Here is a 6,000-nt window from a genome sequence, read left to right on the forward strand (position 1 = left end):
GCTCCTGAGGCTGACTCATTGCTCACCTCAGGTGATCAATCAGAGGTCAGGCTGTGACTCAGCAGTTCCCATATAACTGGGTTGGGTTTGGCTGTTTTATAAGAATCTGTAAATACATCCCAGGAATAGATCAGGAAATGAGCAGCCCTGGGATGCATTATAACTTCCTCATTAGTTTGATGCCTCTGGGAAGAATGACCTGCACTGTTAGCTCTGCTTTTTTGCCATCCTGACTATGGCTTTGCATCTGGTACACACCTCTAGATTTATCAGGAGGAATCAGCAGCCCTAGGCAAAAAGAACATTATGTAACAGAAGGAACTATCTGTCTCCTCCAGAGAAAACAAAATAAAATTCACAATTGTTTCTAGGCATAAATCTCCAGGGCATGTAATTGTCTGTGTTCAATAATTTATGAAGTGACTCCCTTTTGTTAGCATGAATTACTGGTGTATATATCAGTCAACCAGTCAGTAAATATTAAGTGAGGTGAGGAGCTTAGCTGCCTCCTCCAGTCACACTCTTCAGGTTTACAGACATACATGCATTTAAGGATTCTCTGAGTAATGGCACAGGCCCTAAGTCCTCCCAGTGCCTGTGCTCAGATCCAATACCAGTAGCTGTACAAGCTGTGATCCATGGTTCTGCTCCAGTCACCAGTGCAGAGCTTCACAGTCACCTCATTCATGCAAGGCCAGGCTGGGTGTGGCTTTGAGCAACCTGGTCTAGAGGGTCCCTGTCAATAGCAGAAGGGTTGAAAGTAAATTATCTTCAAGGTCCCTTCCAATTCAAAACATTCTATGATTCTATGCCAGTTCCCAGTTCCCGCCCAGTAGCTGGTTTAGGAGAAGACACCACTCCAGTCCTAGTGACAGCAAGAAGAAAATCCCACAGATCCAACACTACAGGCTGGGGTACTGTCTTGCTCCAATTTATAGGAGGGAGAGGAGGTTCTTTTATTATCTATATACCCGGTGTGATATTAAGAAATAACAGCTCAAATGCTGGTCCGACCAGTTTATTACAAATCTTAATCAGGGAAATGGGGAAGGGGAGGACGGACTCTATTAAGAATTAGGGTAATGGGGGAAGGGAAGGATGGCAATAGAAAAGATAGGAAAGAAGAAGCAAGGAGTCTTTGTAGGAAGCAAGAGGGAGATAGTCACCACCATGGATCCAGCGTGGTTCATAGTTCAGTCTTTGATCTTCGGTAGTGGTGGGTCATTGGGCATTGTTCTGTTGATGACGACAACAAGAACAGCAATGATGAGAACGATGAAGACAGTGACCATGGTGATGATGGCCCCTTTTCAATAGTTTCAAAGTGGTCGAGTCAGCTATCTTTGGAGTGACAGCTCAAATCCAAAGTGGTTGAGTCAGCTCTCCTTGGAGTGGTAGCTTCTGCCACTCAGCAGAACCTCCTTTGTTCTTATCTTTCTGGCCTTGCCAGCAGATAAGAGGGAGCAGGGATGCCCATCTTCATCCTGTTTTTCACAGAACACAATGTATCATTCCCTAATTTTCCCATACCAAGCTGGAGCTGTTTAGTCACAGGCCAGATCTTCCGCCAATAAACACTCCTGAGCACTCTCTTCTGGAGGTAAGCAGCTCTGGAAGAAGGGGCTTTCAAATGTTCCCAAAGTGATATTGATTGTCACTGTTAGCACCCATTACTTGCCTCCTCAACAAATCATTCAGAGTCTTATCACAAGAAATACCTTAGGAAGCAAGCTTTGAGCCAAAAAAAACCAAAGAAGGATTCTCACAGGTATCAATAGCTCTGACCGCGCTCCATTATGTGGAACCTAGTACACTTTCTGCAGTCCCCTTAACAGATGATCATCCAGTGTCAAAGCCTATGGAGTCATCCCTATGTTCACAGAGGGCCTTCCATCTACTGGTCACTCATCCACTCCAGTAGATGCTACTGCAGTCCATGCAGCCTGTACCCCTGGCCTGACTTCAGCATCTGGTACTGGTTTCCTCTCATACCATTCTCCCAGCAGCTGGCACTGTAGGCACAAGTCTGTAGGACCCTTCCTAGATTCAAAGAGCTATTCAAAGACTCCCCAGCAGCTTCTGGCACCCGGACCCTCACTTGCTCCAGTAGCTAATACACATTTTCACATCTTAATGGGTTATTGTAACCAGCCAGTTACAATATTCATCCTTTGTTGCATTGGAAAATGTCCTTTACAAAGTACTTATAAGGGAGGAAACTCTAGTTTGGTGATTAAGAGAAGGGCATAAGTGACTTAATGAATTTCCTAGTTTCAATTGAATTTAATTTTATTTACAAGACAATAGCAATACTTTTAGAAAAAGAAATATTTTAATGCACATACAAGGTAATATGCCACTGAGTGTTTGACGTTGATGTAATGTCTAATACAAACATATTTGATTGACTCTGTAAGTCATTTGTGCTGTTTAGTAAGTTACAACATGACCCTCTTTGTAACAGCTAGGAAGAAACAGATGATGAGCACTATACAAAGGGATTAATAGGATAATATCAAGAAAATAAACAAAATAGAAGAAAATGCATTATATAATTTCTTGGTATTTGGAAATAATGATGGAACAACAGAAAAATTCCTAAGCAGATGGCAAGTTATCTTAATCAAGCGAATTAATGGAATATACATTAAAAAAAATACAGTGATGGCTTATTGGAGACACACTGTAATTACATTGGACATATTGCTTTCAATAAACGTTAAGAACAAATTAACATTATAGTCATGCCAACTTTGCTTCGAAATCTGTTTTTCAAGTTTATAATTAAAATCATAAATTATTACTGTAGCGAATTAACTCTTTTAATGGGATTTAAATGTTGTGACCAGCTTTTTTTTTTAAATAATAAGACAAAAAAAACTTTTTTAAAAATGCAAATCTAAATATTATTCTCCTGCAAATATGAAGTGACTAGATGCCACAGAGATGTTTAGTAAGCACACATATTCCAGAGCTGCAACCTTGGAAAAGTAATAAAACACTGTGGTGGAGCTGTTCTTTATATTAGAGTGAAATAGGAAATTGTGGCCAAAGAAGTAATTTATTTTTGGAGTCTTCAAAAGATTTCTGAGCACAAACAAGGATTTTATCTCAAGATGATCTTGTGTATGCATGAGAGCCAAGTCTAAAAAAATGAAAATAAAGAAATGCTCTATTGAATTCCCAAAGAACTGAGTCAGATTATGTTCATTTATTATTTTCAAATCACTATGCCTTTCTTCATCACCCTTGACTCCTTCTCACGTTCTCATTCATTCCTGTGATTGCTGATGTCTGATTCTTATTTTTACCTACATGGTTGAATCTTGAGTCTCCTGTTAACTTCTTTTTCTTTCTTTTTTTTTTTCTTTTTTTTTTTTTTTTTTTCTTTTTCTTTTTCATGAAAATGAAAGGCTAAAGGAAATTGAAATTGTAGCAATAATAAAGATGCTCACTCAAAGAATAAAATATTTTCCAGAAGATGCAATTTCAAACATTGTGGTGTCTGACAGTTTTCTCATCCAACTCAACACATTGAATTACTTAAACCAAGATTTAAGAATATTATGACAGAGATAGCTAAACTGAAACAAGTTATCTTTCTCTTTTTCTCATCTTTCTCCTTTCAAGGCAATGGGCAATGATGCAGTAATGTCTAATCTGAATTCTTCAATTCTGTGCTTTAAACACATATTGAGTTTTTGTAATATCTAAATGCTTTTGAGCAAAGCCTAATTTTAAAAACCTACTAAACACAATTTACATTGCAATGAAAAAGCTTTCTCAAATTTTTGTATATGTGCTATGCTAACATACATAATCCCAGAAGTTAGTAGAGATCAATTTAAAGATACACTTTTGTTACTGCAGAATTATGATCTTACTCCATTCTTTTTTAAAAATCATACTCTCTAAAAAGAGTAATACAAAATACATATTTTTACCATTGAAATTGACGTTGTCAACTATTTTTCACTATGAGTATCACTGTTCTCTTATTTATGAGGTGGGATAAATTTTTAGTCTTTCCCCAAATTTTTAGCAAGAATGTTATCATCTTTTGAACTTATTTTTCTATCTTCATTTCTAACATATATGTTTCCATTTCCATAGATCAAAATTTTGCATCATGTTGGAATTCTTCTGCTATACTTAAATAGTGATCCTCTTCTATTGCAATAATTATACTCTATAAAAGAAAATACTTCAGAACTTTTACTATGTAGAGCCCATCTTATTTTTGCATACTATTATTGAGATTTTATGGCATTCTTAGTGATATATCGTAACAGATGATCATACTAAATTTACAGCAATAGTTTATGCCATGAATATTAATGTGACCATTTTTAATTCTCTATAGTAGATCTTTGTTTTTATATATATGCGTTCAACAATTCCAGTGATTGATACATATTTAATTTCTGTGAAAGTATCTCAAAACAACAAATGATTAAAAATAAACACTTAAAGTTTTTGCAATAAATATCAAGCTAGCACATTCTTGCATTCTTGCAGTGAAATCCTTACCCCTCTGTTGGTAAAAAAAAGGTTTTCAACAGATATAAATGAAAGGAAATTTCCATCAAATAAAAACTCTGATGAAATAAATTTGTAGTTCATTGACTTATTCCTTCTACATCAATCTTTACTTCTATTGTTCTTATACTAAGATAATTCCCAAACATGCATTTAGCATTTAATATAAAATATAGCACTAGAAATTAAATAGATTTTTTAAGTGTAAATATATATGTTTGTGTATCAATGTATGTGGATCATACGTATTCATACTCCTTAAACAATATGGATATATTTGAAACCGTGCGTCCATTTTTTATCTCTGATTTTTTATCTCTTTTTTTTTTTTGTTGTTGTTGTTGCTCTTGTTGATAAAGTAAAAGAATGAGTCATAATTAAGTTGCAAATCATGAAAAACCTCTTTATGGTGCAGTGTCATACATCTTCAACTAAATTTCAGTATGAAGAAATTAACCACTTAAGTAACACTGACTTCAAGTTTACTTACAAGTTATATGCAGGATTCATATGCATTACCTGCAGTGTATATTTTCTAATAGGTAATCCAGTATAAACAATGCAAGAAACATTTATCTGATGAGTATCTACAATATTCAGTATCTATTTCAGATTTCTATTCAAACTCAATACTTCATACAGTATTTGCCATAATCAAATAACTTTCTTGATTGGGATTGTCCAATTTCTTCTTAAATATTACAGATACTTTAGCTTATGTCTTCATTGATTACACTGAGAAGTTCTCATCTGAATGCTCCCAGACACTTGCACCTTAAGCTTATGAAATCAGTTCAAAAAATCGCTATTTGAGTTTTTATTTTCTATATTTTAGGAACTAAAATAATTCAAATTATTATATATGTGGGTTTTTTTTGTTTTTAAAGAAGAAAAAAGAATTATTACATCTATACAAGAATATAAAAATAATTACTTTGTCATAATGTTTTCTCTAATCTTAAAAAGGAATTTTAATACTCACTTCATTATATGCGTTTTATTGGATTTCACCTATTCTTGAAATGACTGTGAGATATGAAAAACATCTAAGGTTTAATTTAATCAGGTAGAAATACTCTGCTGCTGTGTGGTGTGAAATGCAAGCAAAGATGCAAAGAAATCAAATTTCCTGCTAACTGCACTTTGATATTTTCAGAAATAAGCTGAATTTCTACAAGCTTGTCTGAGCCACAGCTGAGTATAACAGAATTGTGTAATGCCTCATTGCTCCTGCAATTGTCATATCTGGAAACCTAACCTTAAAACAAATGTGCTCAATAATTTTCTATGTAAAAATCATTAGAGGAATGAAAACATCCTGTACTGACAAGCATTAACAGCAAATATCAAAGCTAAAAAGGGAAAGTGATTTCAGAAATGCAGCTGTCCAGAACATGCCTTGGTTCAATTTTATTGAACCAGGCTTTATGTCAAATTAATTTGATTTTATTTTCTGTCCAT

This window comes from Centrocercus urophasianus, unplaced genomic scaffold (assembly GCF_019232065.1).
Source record: "Centrocercus urophasianus isolate 14NV4802_14NV808 unplaced genomic scaffold, USGS_Curo_1.0 seq_12, whole genome shotgun sequence".
Lineage (NCBI taxonomy): Eukaryota > Metazoa > Chordata > Aves > Galliformes > Phasianidae > Centrocercus > Centrocercus urophasianus.